The following is a 19689-nucleotide window of genomic DNA, read 5'->3' as shown; positions in this document are numbered from 1 at the left end:
ATTAAATTTTATTTTATTTTTATTTTATTTCCCTTCCTTCATCCATTGGAGATCCAGGAGTGAGATCACCTCTCACAGACACCATCTTATGAGAGGGGGATCTGAATGTGAGCCACTCCAGGGGACAGCCAAGTGACAGGGTTGTCCCCAGTACAGCGCTGCGCAAGATCGCAGCACTGTACAAAAGAAAAAATGTTTTTTTTATTTTCCTAACAGCCTACCACCTCCGAACGTGGCTGGCAGGCTGTTTATGGAGCCGAGCTCCGTCACTCAGTAGGGATGTGTGAGCATGCGCATGTACATTCCTTGCAAATCTCCGCCCTCAGGACTTGACGCCAATCGGCGTTAGGCGGTCCTGGAGGAGCCTCTCTGCAACCGGCCATCAGTGTGAGGCGGTAAGGGCCTACACACAAGATTTACGTCAGCTGAGGCAGCTAATAATGACCACTTCAGCTGATAATCCAGCATGTGTACATCAGCCTCTGATGAGCAACGGCCAAACGTATTGTGCACACTGCTCATGCTGCCCATCGTGTGACATTACATCTGCACTACTCCGTCGCCCCTCTGTCTCCCCACATGACTTCACATCTGTACTACATCATCCCAGAAATGTCACCCGACGGATCGGGTCCCGATCCCCGACTGGCAACATCAGTCAGCCCGGGCGTATGGGACTTTAGATATTACACGGAACAAAGGCATACTAGAAGATCTTTCTCATAAGACAAAAGTAAATCAAAGGTCTACCAAGCAAAACCCCCATCAGCAGCTGGTCTCCCTTGAGAGGGAAGATTCATGTTTCTTTGGATTTGGATTTGATAAGCAGCACGAGGATTATTATGTTTTTATCGTTAGATTAGTGTTAGGTCTTCCCCGAGGGGGTATGTCACCACCGTGGGGAAGTCTATTAGGTCATAATTTGTACACACATTATCACTGAAGCTAAACCCCCCTTTGCCTGTAGTGAGTGCTAGTTGTGTAATATAGTCCAGTCATTGGAGCTCTGCACATCAATGCAGATAAATCATTCAGGTATAATTTTTGTTTGAAAGCGCTGCCATGTCTCCCACTGTGCACATTGAATGTTAGTATACTTGTGGCTAGCTGCATTCACTGCTTCACATCCACTTTCAAACATTTTTAGATTAGAATTAGCACATAATTTGCATCTGTTCTGTATTCAAGGCATGTATTTAGTTTCAGAGGGGCTCTGCATTGCCTCTGTAGGCTTGCAATTCAGGTGCATCCTTGAGCGCTGTCACTTTTTTGTCTGTATGTTTCTTTGGATGTCAGCGGAAAGGGAGCACAATAGGATATATCTGCTGTTTAGACTAATATTTGAAGCACCTCACACCTGTTTAGGTGCTGCTGCTTTGGTGCAATTAAAAGTAAAAAAAATAAATACAAGAAGCATACCAAAACATTTTTTTTTAAAATAACTTTATTCATAAAGTACAAACTATGTACACCACCCCTTAAAAACATAACACCCCTTTAACCACTTGAGGACCCACCCTTTACCCCCCCTTAAGGACCAGCGCTGTTTGAAGGGATCTGTGCTGGGTGGGCTCTGCAGCCCCCAGCACAGATCAGAGGGCACGCAGAGCGATCAGATCGCCCCCCTTTTTTCCCCCCTATGGGGATGATGTGCAGGGGGGGTCTGATCGCTCCTGCGTGCAGGCTAGTTGCGGGGGGGGCACCTCAAAGCCCTCCTCCGCGGCGACATTCTCCCCCTCCCTCTCCTACCTCTCCCTCCCGGTGATCCGGGCTGCACAGGACGCTATCCGTCCTGTGCAGCCAGTGACAGGCTGTCTCCTGTCACATGGAGGTGATCCCCGGCCGCTGATTGGTCGGGGATCGCCGATCTGCCTTACGGCGCTGCTGCATAGCAGCGCCGTACAATGTAAACAAAACGGATTATTTCCGCTTGTGTTTACATTTAGCCTGCGAGCCGCCATCGGCGGCCCGCAGGCTATTCACGGAGCCCCCCACCGTGATTTGACAGGAAGCAGCCGCTCGCGCGAGCAGCTGCTTCCTAATTAATCAGCCTGCAGCTGGCGACGCAGTACTGCGTCGCTGGTCCTGCAGCTGCCACTTTGCCGACGCGCGGTATGAGTGCGCGGTATGAGTGCGCGGTCGGCAAGTGGTTAAACAAAATAATTTAACAAAAAAGGGTTAAAAGGCTATCATATACGTGAAACGGAGTTAAAGAGGAGGTTCAGCGATAACAACCCTCCAACATCCTGATTGGGATGGGCATGGATGGCAGTTCAGTCGCACCTACCTTCCCATGAGGCAACACTCTTCCACTTGCACTTGAGGAATGGGGGGGGGGGGGAGCAAAGAATACCAACTGAAGCTGTGTGGCTGTACTGCTTATATATTACTTGGAAGTTTCTGGTATTGCATTATTTTTAACACATTTATTTATGTGTTAATAAACAGTTGCTTGGGAGGAAAGTAGGCAGATTTCAAATTGTATATCAGCATGGGGGACCTCTAAAACTACATGAGAATAGTGATCCTGGTCCATCTAAAGTCTATATGGAAATGAAAAAAGTCTATGTGGCAGGGAACAAAAATCTATTCTTAACCACTTGAGGACCTAGGGCTTTCTACCCCTTAAGGACCGGCCACTTTTTTTCCATTCAGACCACTGCAGCTTACACGGTTTATTGCTCGCTCATACAACCTACCACCTAAATGAATTTTGGCTCCTTTTCTTGTCACTAATAAAGCTTTCTTTTAGTGCTATTTGATTGCTCCTGCGATTTTTACTTTTTATTATATTCAGCAAAAAAGACATGAATTTTGGCAAAAAAATGATTTTTTTAACTTTCTGTGCTGACAGTTTTCAAATAAAGTAAAATTTCTGTATACATGCAGCGCAAAAAATGTGGACAAACATGTTTTTGATAAAAAAAAACCCATTCAGTGTATATTTATTGGTTTGGGTAAAAGTTATAGCGTTTACAAACTATGGTGCAAAAAGTGAATTTTCCCATTTTCAAGCATCTCTGACTTTTCTGACCACCTGTCATGTTTCATGAGGGGCTAGAATTCCAGGATAGTATAAATACCCCCCAAATGACCCCATTTTGGAAAGAAGACATCCCAAAGTATTCACTGAGAGGCATAGTGAGTTCATAGAAGATATTATTTTTTGTCACAAGTAAGCGGAAAATGACACTTTGTGAAAAAAAAAAAGTTTCCATTTCTTCTAACTTGCGACAAAAAAAAATGAAATCTGCCACGGACTCACCATGCCCCTCTCTGAATACCTTGAAGTGTCTACTTTCCAAAATGGGGTCATTTGTGGGGTGTGTTTACTGTCCTGACATTTTGGGGGGTGCTAAATTGTAAGCACCCCTGTAAAGCCTAAAGGTGCTCATTGGACTTTGGACCCCTTAGTGCAGTTAGGCTGCAAAAAAGTGTCACACATGTGGTATTGCCGTACTCAGGAGAAGTAGTATAATGTGTTTTGGGGTGTATTTTTACACATACCCATGCTGGGTGGGAGAAATATCTCTGTAAATGACAATTTGTTAATTTTTTTTACACACAATTGTCCATTTACAGAGATCTTTCTCCCACTCAGCATGGGTATGTGTAAAAATACACCACAAAACACATTATACTACTTCTCCTGAGTACGGCGATACCACATGTGTGGCACTTTTTTGCACCCTAACTGCGCTAAAGGGCCCAAAGTCCAATGAGTACCTTTAGAATTTCACAGGTCATTTTGAGAAATTTCGTTTCAAGACTACTCCTCACGGTTTAGGGCCCCTAAAATGCCAGGGCAGTATAGGAACCCCACAAATGACCCCATTTTAGAAAGAAGACACCCCAAGGTATTCCGTTAGGAGTATGGTGAGTTCATAGAAGATTTTATTTTTTGTCAAAAGTTAGCGGAAAATGACACTTTGTCAAAAAACACAATTAAAATCAATTTCCGCTAACTTTTGACAAAAAAATAAAATCTTCTATGAACTCACCATACTCCTAACGGAATACCTTGGGGTGTCTTCTTTCTAAAATGGGGTCATTTGTGGGGTTCCTATACTGCCCTGGCATTTTAGGGGCCCTAAACCGTGAGGAGTAGTCTTGAAACGAAATTTCTCAAAATGACCTGTGAAATTCTAAAGGTACTCATTGGACTTTGGGCCCTTTAGCGCAGTTAGGGTGCAAAAAAGTGCCACACATGTGGTAACGCCATACTCGGGAGAAGTAGTACAATGTGTTTTGGGGTGTATTTTTACACATACCCATGCTGGGTGGGAGAAATACCTCTGTAAATGGACAATTGTGTGTAAAAAAATCAAAAGATTGTCATTTACAGAGGTATTTCTCCCACCCAGCATGGGTATGTGTAAAAATACACCCCAAAACACATTATACTACTTCTCCCGAGTACGGCGATACCACGTGTGTGGCACTTTTTTGCACCCTAACTGCACTAAGGGGCCCAAAGTCCAATGAGTACCTTTAGGATTTCACAGGTCATTTTTGTTTCAAGACTACTCCTCACGGTTTAGGGCCCCTAAAATGCCAGGGCAGTATAGGAACCCCACAAATGACCCCATTTTAGAAAGAAGACACCCCAAGGTATTCCGTACGGAGTATGGTGAGTTCATAGAAGTTTTTATTTTTTTGTCACAAGTTAGCGGAAATTGATTTTAATAGTTTTTTTCACAAAGTGTCATTTTCCGCTAACTTGTGACAAAAAATAAAATCTTCTATGAACTCACCATACTCCGTACGGAATACCTTTGGGTGTCTTCTTTCTAGAATGGGGTCATTTGTGGGGTTCCTATACTGCCCTGGCATTTTAGGGGCCCTAAACCGTGAGGAGTAGTCTTGAAACCAAATGTCGCAAAATGACCTGTGAAATCCTAAAGGTACTCATTGGACTTTGGGCCCCTTAGCGTACTTAGGGTGTAAAAAAGTGCCACACATGTGGTACCGCCGTACTCAGGAGAAGTAGTATAATGCGTTTTGGGGTGTATTTTTACACATACCCATGCTAAGTGGGAGAAATATCTCTGTAAATGACAATTGTTTGATTTTTTTACACACAATTGTCCATTTACATAGAAATTTCTCCCACCCAGCATGGGTATGTGTAAAAATACACCCCAAAACACATTATACTACTTTTCCTGAGTACGGCGGTACCACATGTGTGACACTTTTTTGCAGCCTAGGTGCGCTAAGGGGCCCAACGTCCTATTCACAGGTCATTTTGAAGCATTTGTTTTCTAGACTACTCCTCGCGGTTTAGGGCCCCTAAAATGCCAGGGCAGTATAGGAACCCCACAAGTGACCCCATTTTAGAAAGAAGACACCCCAAGGTATTCCGTTAGGTGTATGGCGAGTTCATAGAAGATTTTATTTTTTGTCACAAGTTAGTGAAAAATGACACTTTGTGAAAAAAAACCAATAAAAATTAATTTCCGCTAACTTTTGACAAAAAATAAAATCTTCTATGAACTCGTCATACACCTAACAGAATACCTTGGGGTGTCTTTTTTTCTAAAATGGGGTCACTTGTGGGGTTCCTATACCGCCCTGGCATTTTACAGGCCCAAAACCGTGAGTAGTCTGGAAACCAAATGTCTCAAAATGACTGTTCAGGGGTATAAGCATCTGCAAATTTTGATGACAGGTGGTCTATGAGGGGGCGAATTTTGTGGAACCGGTCATAAGCAGGGTGGCCTTTTAGATGACAGGTTGTATTGGGCCTGATCTGATGGATAGGAGTGCTAGGGGGGTGACAGGAGGTGATTGATGGGTGTCTCAGGGGGTGGTTAGAGGGGAAAATAGATGCAATCAATGCACTGGGGAGGTGATCGGAAGGGGGTCTGAGGGGGATCTGAGGGATTGGCCGAGTGATCAGGAGCCCACACGGGGCAAATTGGGGCCTGATCTGATGGGTAGGTGTGCTAGGGGGTGACAGGAGGTGATTGATGGGTGTCTCAAGGTGTGATTAGAGGGGGGAATAGATGCAAGCAATGCACTGGCGAGGTGATCAGGGCTGGGGTCTGAGGGCATTCTGAGGGTGTGGGCGGGTGATTGAGTGCCCTAGGGGCAGATAGGGGTCTAATCTGATAGGTAGCAGTGACAGGGGGTGATTGATGGGTAATTAGTGGGTGTTTAGGGTAGAGAATAGATGGAAACACTGCGCTTGGGTGGTGATCTGATGTCGGATCTGCGGGCGATCTATTGGTGTGGGTGGGTGATCAGTTTGCCCGCAAGGGGCAGGTTAGGGGCTGATTGATGGGTGGCAGTGACAGCGGGTGATTGATGGGTGGCAGTGACAGGGGGTGATTGATGGGTGGCAGTGACAGGGGGTGATTGATAGGTGATTGACAGGTAATCAGTGGGTTATTACAGGGGAGAACAGATGTAAATATTGCACTGGCGAATTGATAAGGGGGGGGTCTGAGGGCAATCTGAGCGTGCAGGCGGGCGATTGGGTGCCCGCAAGGGGCAGATTAGGGTCTGATCTGATGGGTAACAGTGACAGGTGGTGATAGGTGGTGATAGGGGGTGATTGATGGGTAATTAGTGGGTGTTTAGAGGAGAGAATAGATGTAAACAATGGATTTGGGAGGTGATCTGATGTCGGATCTGCGGGCGATCTATTGGTGTGGGTGGGTGATCAGATTGCCCGCAAGGGGCAGGTTAGGGGCTGATTTTTGGGTGGCAGTGACAGGGGGTGATTGATGGGTGATAGGTGATTGGCAGGTGATTGACAGGTGATCAGTGGGTTATTACAGGGAAGGACAGATGTAATTAATGCACTGGCAAATTGATAAGGGGGGGGGGGTCTGAGGGCAATCTGAGCGTGTGGGCGGGTGATTGGGTGCCCGCAAGGGGCAGATTAGGGTCTGATCTGATAGGTAACAGTGACAGGTGGTGATAGGGGGTGATTGATGGGTGATTGATGGGTAATTAGTGGGTGTTTAGAGAAGATAACAGATGTAAACAATACATTTGGGAGGTAATCTGACGGCGGGTTTGCGGGCGATCTAATGGTGTGGGTGGGTGATCAGATTGCCCGCAAGGGGCAGGTTAGGGGCTGATTGATGGGTGGCAGTGACAGGGGGTGACAGGGGGTGATTGATGGGTGATAGGTGATTGGCAGGTGATTGACAGGTGATCAGTGGGTTATTACAGGAAAGAACAGATGTAATTAATGCACTGGTGAATTGATAAGGGGGGGTCAGAGGGCAATCTGAGCGTGTGGGCGGGTGATTGGGTGCCCGCAAGGGGCAGACTAGGGTCTGATCTGATAGGTAAAAGTGACAGGTGGTGATAGGGGGTGATTGATGGGTGATTGATGGGTAATTAGTGGGTGTTTAGAGGAGAGAATAGATGTAAACAATGGATTTGGGAGGTGATCTGATGTCGGATCTGCGGGCGATCTATTGGTGTGGGGGGGTGATCAGATTGCCCGCAAGGGGCAGGTTAGGGGCTGGCTGATGGGTGGCAGTGACAGGGGGTGATTGACGGGTGATTGATGGGTGATTGACAGGTGATTGACAGGTGATTGACAGGTGATCAGGGGGATAGATGCATACAGTAAACAGGGGGGGTGGTCTGGGGGGGGGGGTCTGGGGAGAATCTGAGGGGTGGGGGGTGATCAGGAGGGGGCAGGGAGCAGGGTAGGGGATAAAAAAAAAAATAGCGTTGACAGATAGTGACAGGGAGTGATTGATGGGTGATTAGGGGGGTGATTGGGTGCAAACAGGGGTCTGGGGGGTGGGCAGGGGGGGGGTCTGATGGGTGCTGTGGGCGATCTGGGGCAGGGGGGGGGGGAAAATCAGTGTGCTTGGTGCAGACTAGGGTGGCTGCAGCCTGCCCTGGTGGTCCCTCGGACACTGGGACCACCAGGGCAGGAGGCAGCCTGTATAATACACTTTGTAAACATTACAAAGTGTATTATACACTTTGTATGCGGCGATCGCGGGGTTAACATCCCGCCGGCGCTTCCGTATAGCCGGCGGGATGTTGCGGCGGGTGAGCGGCGCCAGGCGGAGGCGGAGGATCGCGTCACTGATGACGCGATCGCTCCGCCCATGCCCCTACAAGGACCGCCGCCAATTGTCAATACGGCGGTCCTTGCGGGGTGCACTTCCCGGCCGCCAATTGTCAATACGGCGGTCGGGAAGTGGTTAAAGTGAACCCAAGGTCAGAGGTATATGGAGGCTGCCATATTTATTTCCTCCTAAACAATGGCAGCCCTGCTGATCTACAGTATTTGACTGCAGTAGTGACTGAATTACATCAGAAACAAGCATGTGGCTAATCTTGTCAGTTCTGACGATAATGTCAGAAACACCTGTTCTGCACTGGGCCGGATCGTTGGAAAGGCCGCAAAGGCCTGGAAAAAAAGAGTTGTTACTACATATGAAAGAGGAGGATGAAAATGTCTGTGGAGCAAAACATCAAAAAGGACACCGATGCTAAAGAGAGCTGTTCATGACAAAGGGGCTTCTGGATAATACACATGGAAGAAGGGGCAGCACATGGAATAGGAGGGGTGCTGCCACACAAGAAAGGGAACTCACAACATACTTGGCCAAGGGGCACAAAAATTATAAATCTAACCTTTGATCTGCATATGTTTGTTCAGTGTCAACGGCCGAAAGCAATAGAGGTAGAGGATCAGCAGAATAGCCAGGCAACTGGCATTGCTTAAAGAGAGTCTGAAGCGAGAATAAATCTCGCTTCAGACCTCATAAATAGCAGGGGCATGTGTGCCCCTGCTAAAACGCCGCTATAGCGCGGCTTAACGGGGGTCCCTTCACCCCCAAATCCCCCTCGATACACCGGGGGAGCGCTTCCTGGTTGGGGCAGGGCTAACCGCCGCAGCCCTGCCCCACGCGCGTCTGTCAGCGCGTATCTCCGCCTCTCCCCCGCCCCTCTCAGTCTTTCTTCACTGAGAGGGGCGGGGGAGAGGCGGCGATGCGCCGCTGACAGACGCGACTAGAGGCAGGGCTGCAGCCGTTAGCCCTGCCTCCAGGAAGAGACAGCCAGCGACTTTTTCTACGACACACTTTTGCGGGGGGTGGGTTGGGGGTGAAGGGACCCCCGTTTAGCCGCGGGATAGCGGCGTTTTAGCAGGGGCACACGTGCCCCTGCTATTTATGAGCTCTGAAGCGAGATTTATTCTCGCTTCAGAGTCTCTTTAAAGGAAATCCTCTCACCTTGGGTGCACTTTAACTGTTGACCGATACATTTTCCTCAGTTACATTAATTTTACTTGTGAATGAGGCCAGCAAGCCGCCCCCCCCCCCCCCCCCATACACACACACACTGACTGCTGTAAAGACCTTCAAGCTGCCTTTCATGTAACCAGAGCAGGGACAAGTTCCTCCAGCACCCAAGGCTGAGACACCAAAGTGCGCCCCTCCATCCCTCCCACCCCAGCCGTCACACACTGATCGCTATTAGACTAAGAGGGCCACAGGGCCCACAACCTCCCCAACACCTTAATATCTAGTTATCTGGCTTGCAGTCACTGCTATGTATCCCCTTTTATTATTTCTTTCTGCTTCATACACAATTAGGAATGACAGCTGAATGAATTGTGCGCCCCCTCCTACGCTGCGCCCTGAGGCTGGAGCCTCTCCAGCCTATGCCTCGGCCCGGCCCTGCATGTAACTACTGAGAATTTTCTGTCTCTCTCTTTAAGTACCATTAGATGTGTCCAGAGCTTATAACACTTTCTGTATAATCTACTGAAAAATTTCCAGTGCATCTCTACAATTATCTATAATTACAGAGGAGTGCAAGAGCATCTGCTTCCACAAGGTTGTCATATGCACTGCTTGTGATTTCATACATGTTCTGTGCTACTGGCCAGAAACCAAAGAATAGTTATCATGGCAGCTTAACCTTTAGCCGACCGCTCCACACCAATTGGCGTGAACGCAGCGGCAGCCCGAGGACCGCTCCACGACTGGGACGATTGTCGTGAATGGCCTTCTATGGGGCTAGCAGGAGATTGCGCTCACTACTGCATGCGCATCCCTGCTTGGAAGGCGCTCCGCCTTCAGTCTCCCAGTGGCGATCGCCGCTCGGAGACTGTTAGATGGGAGAAAGCGCTGTCTAATTACCTTGTACAGCACTGCGATCTACAGCAGTGCAGTACTGGAGACAGCCATGTGACACGGCTGTCCCCTTCAGGGGATCAGAGGTGATCGGCTGTCATAGGCTGAAGTCTATGACAGAAGATCACAGTGATTGGCTGGCGGGGGGAGGAGATAGAAGAAAATAAATAGAAAAAATATTAAAAGAAAAACACACTGTGGGAGCGATCAGACCCCACCAACAGAGAGCTCTGTTGGTGGGGAGAAAAAGGGGGGGGAATCACTTGTGTGCAGAGTTGTGTGGCCCTGCAGCGGCCTATTTCAAGAAAAATGGCTTGGTCTTTAGGGGGGTTTAACACTGCAGTCCTCAAGTGGTTAATCAGACTGCAGAAAATAAAATCATAACAAAATTTGGCTTAAAAATAACATTTTTCTATTGTTTCACCATTAGATGTCACTCTGTAGCAAGATTTTAATTTGGAAATCTTTATTTTTATGACACTATGGTCCTGATGCAATATTTAAAGTGTACCAGAGATGGGGCAGGAGAGAAACGTTATACATATATGGGGCTTCCTTCAGCCCTCTCAGGTCTGATTGCTCCCTCAACCAGGGCCGGTTCAAGTAACAATTGGGCCCTAGGGCAAGATTAGCCTGGGGGCCCCCCCAACAGACACCCCCCGACCAAAAAGCGCCATTGGAGGCCCTTTGTTGCAGCCAAATTTCCCTCCTGGGCCCCTGAGCTGGCTGCTGACCCTCCCCCCCCAATCGCCTCCCAACTTGACTCTGCAGAGTCCCTGGAGAACAACAGTTAAGATGGGGGAGGGAAACCTTGGGGGCCCCTACAGGCTCTGGGGCCCTGGGGCAATTGCCCATTTTTTGCTCTGGTAGCTCCGGCCCTGTCCTCAACGTCCTTCCCCGCCTCTCCACTCGTCTGCAATCGTCCCCCTGAATGAGGGGTGTCCACTTCTTTTAAAGTGACATTCCCCGCTTTACTGGAATCATTGTCCCCTTGCCCGCCCTGCTTTGCTTGCTGGGGTGCGAGCTCAGTCCTCACTTCCCTGCAACAACTTTTCATTACAACTCTATCCACTTGGATAGTGGACATTTCACGCCAGGACCCTCCCCTGCTCGTGTCACTCACTAAGCTTTGGGCTAGAAACTTGGGTTGCCAGTTTAGTGCTGCTGGAAGCCAGGCGTAGTGGACACCCCTTGTTCAATGCCCCATAATTATGGAACAGTGCATTAACAGACTGCAGGAGTACTGTGGCATCAGTGGATCAGTCCTCCAGTGGTTCAGATCATTCCTGACTGACAGAACACAGAGAGTATCCCTAGGACCCATAATGTCCAAACCTGCACCTCTACAATTCGGAGTGCCACAAGGATCAATCCTATCCCCTCTGCTGTTTGCAATCTACATGTTGCCACTCGGCACACTTATCCAACGACATGGCCTGACGTACCACTGCTACGCCGATGACGCACAGCTATACCTGTACTTCAAACCTGGTGGAACAGACCCTACCCCAAAAATAAACTCTTGCTTAGCTGAGCTACAGGCATGGATGAATGATAACTGGTTGAAACTAAATGCTGACAAAACTGAGGTCCTGTTTGTCCAAAGCCAGTGCCCGCCATCAAAACAGCTCTATCCTAAAGCAACACCAATCAGGATTGGGAATTCAGACATAAACAGCTCCAACTTTGTGCGCAGCCTTGGCGTACTAATCGATGGGGAATTGAGTTTCAGAAACCAAATTTCATCTGTAGTTAAATCCTCCTTCTTTCATCTGAAGAACATTGCAAAGATTAAACATCTGATTCCCCCAGAGGATCTTCCAACCCTAGTCCACGCCTTCATCACATCACGTCTGGACTACTGCAATGCCCTTTATGTTGGCCTCCCCAAAAAGGACCTGCGTCGCCTGCAATTAGTGCAGAATTCTGCTGCCAGATTGCTAACAAACCAGCCTCGCCACTGTCATATTACACCGATCCTTCGCTCACTGCACTGGCGACCAGTAGAATGGAGAATACTCTTCAAGATTGGACTGCTGACATTCAAATCCCTGCACAGTCTAGGCCCTGGATACATGAAGGACTTGCTGAAGCTGCACCACACCTCTCACAACCTCAGATCAGCAAGTTCTGTAAACTTGGTCACTCCCAGAGTGCACCTTAAAAAATCTGGAGATAGAGCCTTCTGCCATGCTGCCCCTACTCTCTGGAACTCCCTACCACACCCAGTAAAGACAGCACCATCCCTGGAGCTATTCAAATCCAGACTGAAAAGCCACCTGTTTAGCCTGGCATTTCCAGATTTATAAAATGTCTTCCTCTGTACCACGATGGTCTGAGCCATGCTTGTGCGCTTTGAGTCCCACGGGAGAAAAGCGCTTTACAAATGTTATTTGTTGTTGTTGTTGCACCAACGCGGGACAAAGTGCAAATGAAAGCCAAGATCTCAGCTTTCCAAAGGGGAATAGATTTCTAAAGGGGACACAGTGTGATGGTTCTGAGTCACCAGAACCAAGAGACAGCGTACAGTGGCAGATTAACCCATTCGCGTTCCGTCGTTTTCACTTGAGCAATTTTCACCTCCCATTGATTAGCCTATAACTTATCACTACTTATCACAATGAACTGATCTATATCTTTTTTTTTCCGCCACCAATTAGGCTTTCTTTGGGGGGTACATTTTGCTAAGAGCCACTTTACTGTAAATGTATTTTAACAGGAAAAATAAGAAAAAACGGAAAAAAAATATGTCTCAGTTTTCAGCCATTATAGTTTTAAAATAATACATGCCTCCATAATTAAAACTCACGTATTGTATTTGCCCATATGTCCCGGTTATTACACCGTTAAAATTATGTCCCCATCACAATGTATGGCGACAATATTTTATTTGGAAATAAAGGTGCATTTTTTCCGTTTTGCATCTATCACTATTTACAAGTTTAAAATAAAAAAAAATATAGAAATATTTCATCTTTACATTGATATTTAAAAAGTTTAGACCCTTAGGTAAATATTTACATGTTTTTTTTTTTATTGTGATGGTTTTTTTTTTTTTATATTAAACAATTTATTTGGGTATTTTTGGGAGGGAGGGATGTAAACCATAGTTTTTTAATGTAATTGTGTGTTTGATTTTAATTTCTTTTACTTTTTGTTGTAGTTTTACTTTTTGGCCACAAGATGACGGCCATGAGTTTGTTTACATGACGTCACTCTAAGCGTAACACGCGCTTAGAGTGACGCATCGGGGAGGGAACAGCCAGAAAAAGCGAAGCTTCCGAGAGAAGCTGTCGCTTTTTCAGCGGGGGAGAGGAATCAGTGATCGGGCACCATAGCCCGATTCACTGATTGCCTGGCTAACGAACCGCAGGCCGGGAGCATGCGTGCACGCGCGCGATCGGCCGCGGGAGCACGCGGTAGCGCGCATGGTTCCTGGACGTAGTTTCTACGTCCAGGAACCAAAATAGGTTAAACAGAACCATTTTCACATTTGATACGTCACGCTGCGGTGCGATTGTTATACCGCACTGCAACGATCCCTAAAGGTCGCTTTGCACATTACTGCTATGGTGCAACCATACCATGCAGCATACTTTTCAATGCAAGTATGCCTCACTTCCGCGTTTACCATGCACAATGCACTGCACCTCTTGTGGCTTTACAACGGGACCTGACTCACTGCACCGTACAACGTTCAATGTGATATCTCCATAAAGCTATAACTACTTCTGCAGTGGGATGTGCCGTTTTTGGGCGAAGCGACGCACTAGTTACAAGGATGAGCAGATTCCTTCTCTTAGTGCAAATAAATTAGGAAAAACTGGCACACTAATCAGGTTGGAGAAGGGGATGCAGTAGTAGGAAAGGAGAATGAATAACTCCTTCAACCTCCACTGTTTACTCTAACATTGGTAAGTGGGGGTATGTGACTGGAGGGAGAATTTTCTTTTCTAGGAGCAAATCACTATCTGAATCATTTATCTGGGGGTCACACATGGCTATTTTATTCTGATATCTGGTGGCACAAATGTCTACCTGCAGATATCTGCAGGTGGTGGGAGCACATATGGCTACTTAATATCGGGAGGCACACATGGCTACCTAATACTTAAATCTGGGGGATGGGCAAGTGTCTACCCTAGTCCTGATTTCTAGAGGCAGACATGGCTACCTAATACTGATATCTAGGGAGAAGGGCATACTTGGGTACTTAATTCTGATAGGCACAAATGGCTACCTAATACTGATATCTGGGTACACCCATGCCTACTAATATAGGCGTATAGGGGAGTGTAGGACCACACCGGGTGTCACTGTAGAAGGGATGAATCACGAGCAGAGAGTGGGCTTTAAGAGAAAGGGGTGGAGCAACAGGCAGGCTCATGTGCACAGAAGGAATAAAATAAACAAACCTCTCCAGAGTCCATCTGCATCCTCCTAGGCGCTCCTCGTCTATGGTGCGAGCACTCTCTGTCATTATGAGACAGCTGCACTTGCACCATAGAGAAAGAGTGCCTAGGAAGATGAAGATGGACCCTGGAGAGGTTAGTTCTTTACCCCTCCACTGTGCACATTCATGCCTGCTTGTTGCTCCACCCATTCCTCCTAGGCTGAGTTCACACATAAAATGTGTACAATTCCACTCCAGTCCTGTCTTTTTTTTATCAGTTTGCATCAGTTTTGTAAATGTTTTCTATGGCTGGGTTCATACATACAGTTCCATTCCTGTCCGGGATAACTGATAGAAAACTGATGCAAAACTGGCAGGACGGGAATGAAATGCTGTGTTCAACATAAGCTAAGACTGGGCATTTTTTTCTCCGCTCATCCCTAAACTGACAGTGAATGGCATCTGTTTTATAAATAGGAGCCATTCGCACTCTGCAATGGATCCGTGGGGAGCGATCAGACCCCACCAACAGAGAACTCTGTTGGTGGGGGGAAAAGGTGGGGGGGGGAAGACAGTTCAGCCGAGGCCGAGACAGTTCAGCCATCAACCCCTGAGACCATCTTACCTCAAAGACTGGTGGTGGCAGCCACGGAAACCTGGCAGGATTGGGCGCTTACTCTAGGGCCTTACCAGCAGGATATTCCAGAAGAGAAGCCCGAGGGGGTACTGTTTGTGCCACTTCCTTTTTGCTTACAACTCCTACAGTTGTTTCACGCCCATAAGAATGCAGGGCATCCCGGGGCTGCTCAAACTCAGGACCTACTGGCCAGATGTGTATGGTGGCCTTCTTTGGCACTTGATTGCAAAGAGTTTGTGAGAGAGTGCTCTGTGTGTGCCAGAAATAAGCCCACTCGTCAAGCACCAGTTGGTACGCTACAACCGTTGCCAGTGCCAAGTGAACCATGGACCCATTTGTCTTTGGACTTTGTAGGAGAACTCCCCAGGTCTGAGGGCAAGACGGTCATCTGGGTGGTAGTTGATAGGTTCAGTAAAATGGCTAATTTCGTCCCGTTTAAAGGACTCCCCTCGGCCCAGGAATTGGCTGATCTCTTCATTCAGCACATTTTCCGGCTGCATGGCATTCCGGAGAATGTGGTGTCAGATAGGGGAGTCCAGTTTGTGTCGAAATTCTGTAGAGCTTTTTGCCATCAGCTCGGTATGGACCTGTCATTTTCATCAGGCTACCACCCACAGATCAACGGACAGACCGAAAGGGTTAACCCGTCCCTGGAGCAATTTCTTAGGTGTTATGTGGCAGATGCACAGTCAGATTGGGTAAAGTTCCTGCCATTTGCAGAATTTGCACATAATAACCTAAAAGAGTTCCTCTTCAGGTTTTTATGTGCAAATTCTGCAAAAACCCTGGACATGTTGTACGAGCCGTTGGCGGAGGAATTGGAGGAGGGAAAACTACCCGCCACAAGCTGGAACGTCCAGTGCCAACGAGAGAGGTAATCTCCTATACAGTTCTTAATATGTCTTAGCCCAGCACAGAAAAACATTTCTTTGCTACAAAGTATACAACTCCGACAATATACCTGCAGTGTTTATTTTCTGGTATCCTGGAAGCACAGAAAGGGTTAACCTTCAATGTTTGCATATAACCCAGAACAATGACACACAGCATAGCTGACAGCCCCAATTTTCACTTGCTGATTACAAATACAGAGGCTGATCTCTCTAAAGACACAGGCCCATATGCAATTACCTTTTTCTCCTGAGTTTTCTCCGAGGTGATATTTTCAAACTTGTCAATAAAATGCCTTTTAAACCCCCAGCAAGCAAACAAATGCTCAAACTAATTTGGATAGTACTTTCACCTACTTTTTGGTACTTTTTCCATTGCAAAGTGCTAAAAAGTTATTTTAAATCAAAGATGAAAAATTATCTCCTAGGAGAAAACTCATGAGGAAATGTGAATAGCATATGGCCCACAGAGTGAGTTTCTCAGCAATTTGATGTGTTTTTCTTGTCTGTGGTGCAAGAGTTTAGGTCTGCAGTAATAATGAGGAAACTTCACATCTGCTATGATCCTACGTGCAGTCAATGCTTCCCTAGTTCTGCACCCAATATGGCTTGGCTGGGTTACATCAATGGCAGTAGTTTTCCCACAGCCTAAAAGAGAGAAATTGTAAACCTTGTGCTACCTAATGGATATCTTGCTAGTTCTATATGATTTACTCCCATACATGTGTACTGTGATGTCCTTGACAATGTCTTGCTTTAAAAATCTAAAGCAGAATGAGGCCAATCCATCCCTAGAGGACTGAATATAGGACAGCATTTAGGGGGAGCTGTCTAGCTCGTTCTTCTATTTGATTTAAAGCTGAGCAAATACTAATTGGAATAAAGCATTTAAATTTTTAAAAAATGTATTTTTACATACCGTACATTTCTATAATACTGATATTTTTTCTGCAGTGCTTTTAAGAGAACAATGAACAATTCACATTAATAACATTTCACGGTTTTGGATCTCAACAGAACATATTGTTCAAAAAGCCATATCTAGAAAATTCATACTTGGCTACTTCTTGAGGATCAGTTTAGCAGTTGTCCTCCGAGAGAGAATCTCCAATCTGGTTTAGCACAAAAGAAAAAAAATGTGGTTATCAAAAAAATGATTGACATATCTAGTATTCCTGTATTCCTCGTCACAAGGTGATCATGCCATTCCAGAACAGTATAAAGTCTCAGATTCTGCAATCAAAACCACAAAAGTATGTATTTAGAATTTTACAAATTTTAAAATGTTTTACTATGGAGGTCTTATAATTGGTAACTCCTCCTTTTGCTGTATGACTGCAATGATAACACAGACATTGTCATGCCAAACAATTGCAAATGAATCAAATTAAAACCAGACTGTTTTAAGGATGCAGTCTTATGCTGGGGATACATGGTACGTTTCTGTACCGTGTATCGACCAGCTGATCCGGGCAGCTGATAATATTCAGCTGGCCCGATCATGCCGCTCGACCCGCGCCCGCTCGATTCCCGCCGGCAGACAATGGCAGGGAATCAAGCGGTGATAAGGAAATGCCGGCGGGGACGAGCAGCAATCGATCCGCGCGGACGAGCGGAGATGCACCGGCATCGAGCCGCTGGCTCGATCCGGCGCATAAAACGAGCCGTGTATGCCCGGCATTACAGCGGACCTGAAGATATAAAAAAAAAAAGTTTCACTTACCTGTGGCTTCTCCAAGCCCTTGCAGCTGCCCTGTGCTTCCAACATTACCAAACGATGCTCTGCTCCACCGCAGTGACTCACTTTCCTTCACACCGACTTGCAAGTCGACATCCACTGCGCCTGCGTGGCCACGTGCATCCTCCTACCCACTCCCGTGGCCAGGAGCGTCCTGCGCAGAAGTAGTACAAGAAAACCTCCAGTGCGCCTGCGCATTATGCTGCCGGCTACGGGAGTGTGAACGAGGACGCATGCAGCCAGGGCTGTGCAGGAGCAGTAAACGGCGACTGTCAGAAGCTAAAGTGAGCCGTGCCGGGGGAACGGAGGATCGTTTGGTAATGTTGCGGGCTCAGGGTGGCTGCAGGGGGCTGGCAGAAGCCCCAGGTAAGTGAAACTTTTTTTTTTCGTTTTTACATTTTCAAGGTTTTCTTTAAGCTAACATTTACACTTTCTTATACTTTGTTTGCATACGTTTTCCCCCACCACTCCCGGTTTCTTTGCACATCTCAAAAGCATACAGAGAAATGAACTGCCTTCTCCCAAAAATTGACCTCAGACTACAATGGACATATGATTTGTGGTAGGGATTAGATTGTAAGCCCCTCTGGGGAACAGTTGGTGACATGTCTATATACTCTGTAAAAGTGCTCCAAAAGATTTTTATTTGGCTACAGACTTCTTCCAAGCAAGGCAGTGCCTGTGAAACTAAAAAAAATAAAAATGAAGAGGACTATGGGAGAAAGCATTGTTTTTATGAATACTGCAGTCCATCGTCATCTGTGTGCTGAAGCAAATAGCTCCCATATGTCTGGATGTCCATTTGCTTAATTAACATTTTACAATTCCCAATGCTACAAAATATGTAGGAAGTTGTAGAAACATGTGCTGGCCATTTTAATGTGGTGACTAAACAGCAAAACACAACAGATGTCCCTAGTTTATCGAGTCTGCCAGGCAGATAATGTTGAGAGAGGTTTTATTTTATCTCTGTAACGAGAAGTACTCACTTCTTCTATTTGAACTTTAATTTTCATTCTTCAGAGAGAACTGGTGAAATCCATCACATGTATCTTATTCAGCAAGTTCCAAATAAGATATGAATAAGCAAAAATCAGTTTTTCTGTACAGAAAATAACACAAAAACAGTTGTGGCATATCTCTTTATATTGTACACATTGTGACATTTGAGGCTTAGAATGCTTTCGCTTTCCATTTTTTTCTGATAGTTGAAGCCTTTTTTTTTGCCTCATATCATGAGGACCATGCAAGCAGGATTAACTTCTGTTCTCATAACAACTTTATTAAAGGTAAAATTGCAACCCAAATAACTCATAATCATACCTCCCAACTTTTAGAGATAAGAAAGAGGGACACTTAAGCCACACCCCTAGTCACACATACCATAAAGATTTCGTAAACAAAATATGTTTTATAATTCAAACCAGAATGGTTGTTTCTATCTTGGTTCATTTTGCTTCATATTAATATCTGAAAATAAGAAATATAGCCATTTAAAAGGATGGGATTAAAGTTTAGAGTCAATTAAACACATTTTTCAGCAAAAAAAACCCCCAAACATTTATTTACATAGATCTGTACATCAGTCCTGAAAGAGGGACAAATGAGGAGGAAAGAGGGACAGTGGGACAGGGTTCCTCCAAAGAGGCACTGTCCCTCCAAAAGATGGACAGTTGGGAGCTATGCATAAAATAAAAAGAAAGTGATTGCTAGGGCCCTTTTATGCTGGGAATACACGTTACCGTTTTCACGTTCGATTCTCTGCACGATCTATTACCCATTCGATTCTCTGCTCGATAGTCATCTTATTTTTTTCTTATCTTTTTTCCATTCACTTCTATAAGAAATCGAGCGGAACAGAATCAAGTGGAGAATCGGACATGATGGAATTTTATCATCGAAGGCAT

This window comes from Hyperolius riggenbachi, chromosome 3 (assembly GCF_040937935.1).
Source record: "Hyperolius riggenbachi isolate aHypRig1 chromosome 3, aHypRig1.pri, whole genome shotgun sequence".
NCBI classification, from domain to species: Eukaryota; Metazoa; Chordata; class Amphibia; order Anura; family Hyperoliidae; genus Hyperolius; species Hyperolius riggenbachi.
The sequence above is the reverse complement of the archived record's forward strand: the minus strand, read 5'-3'. Positions refer to the sequence as shown.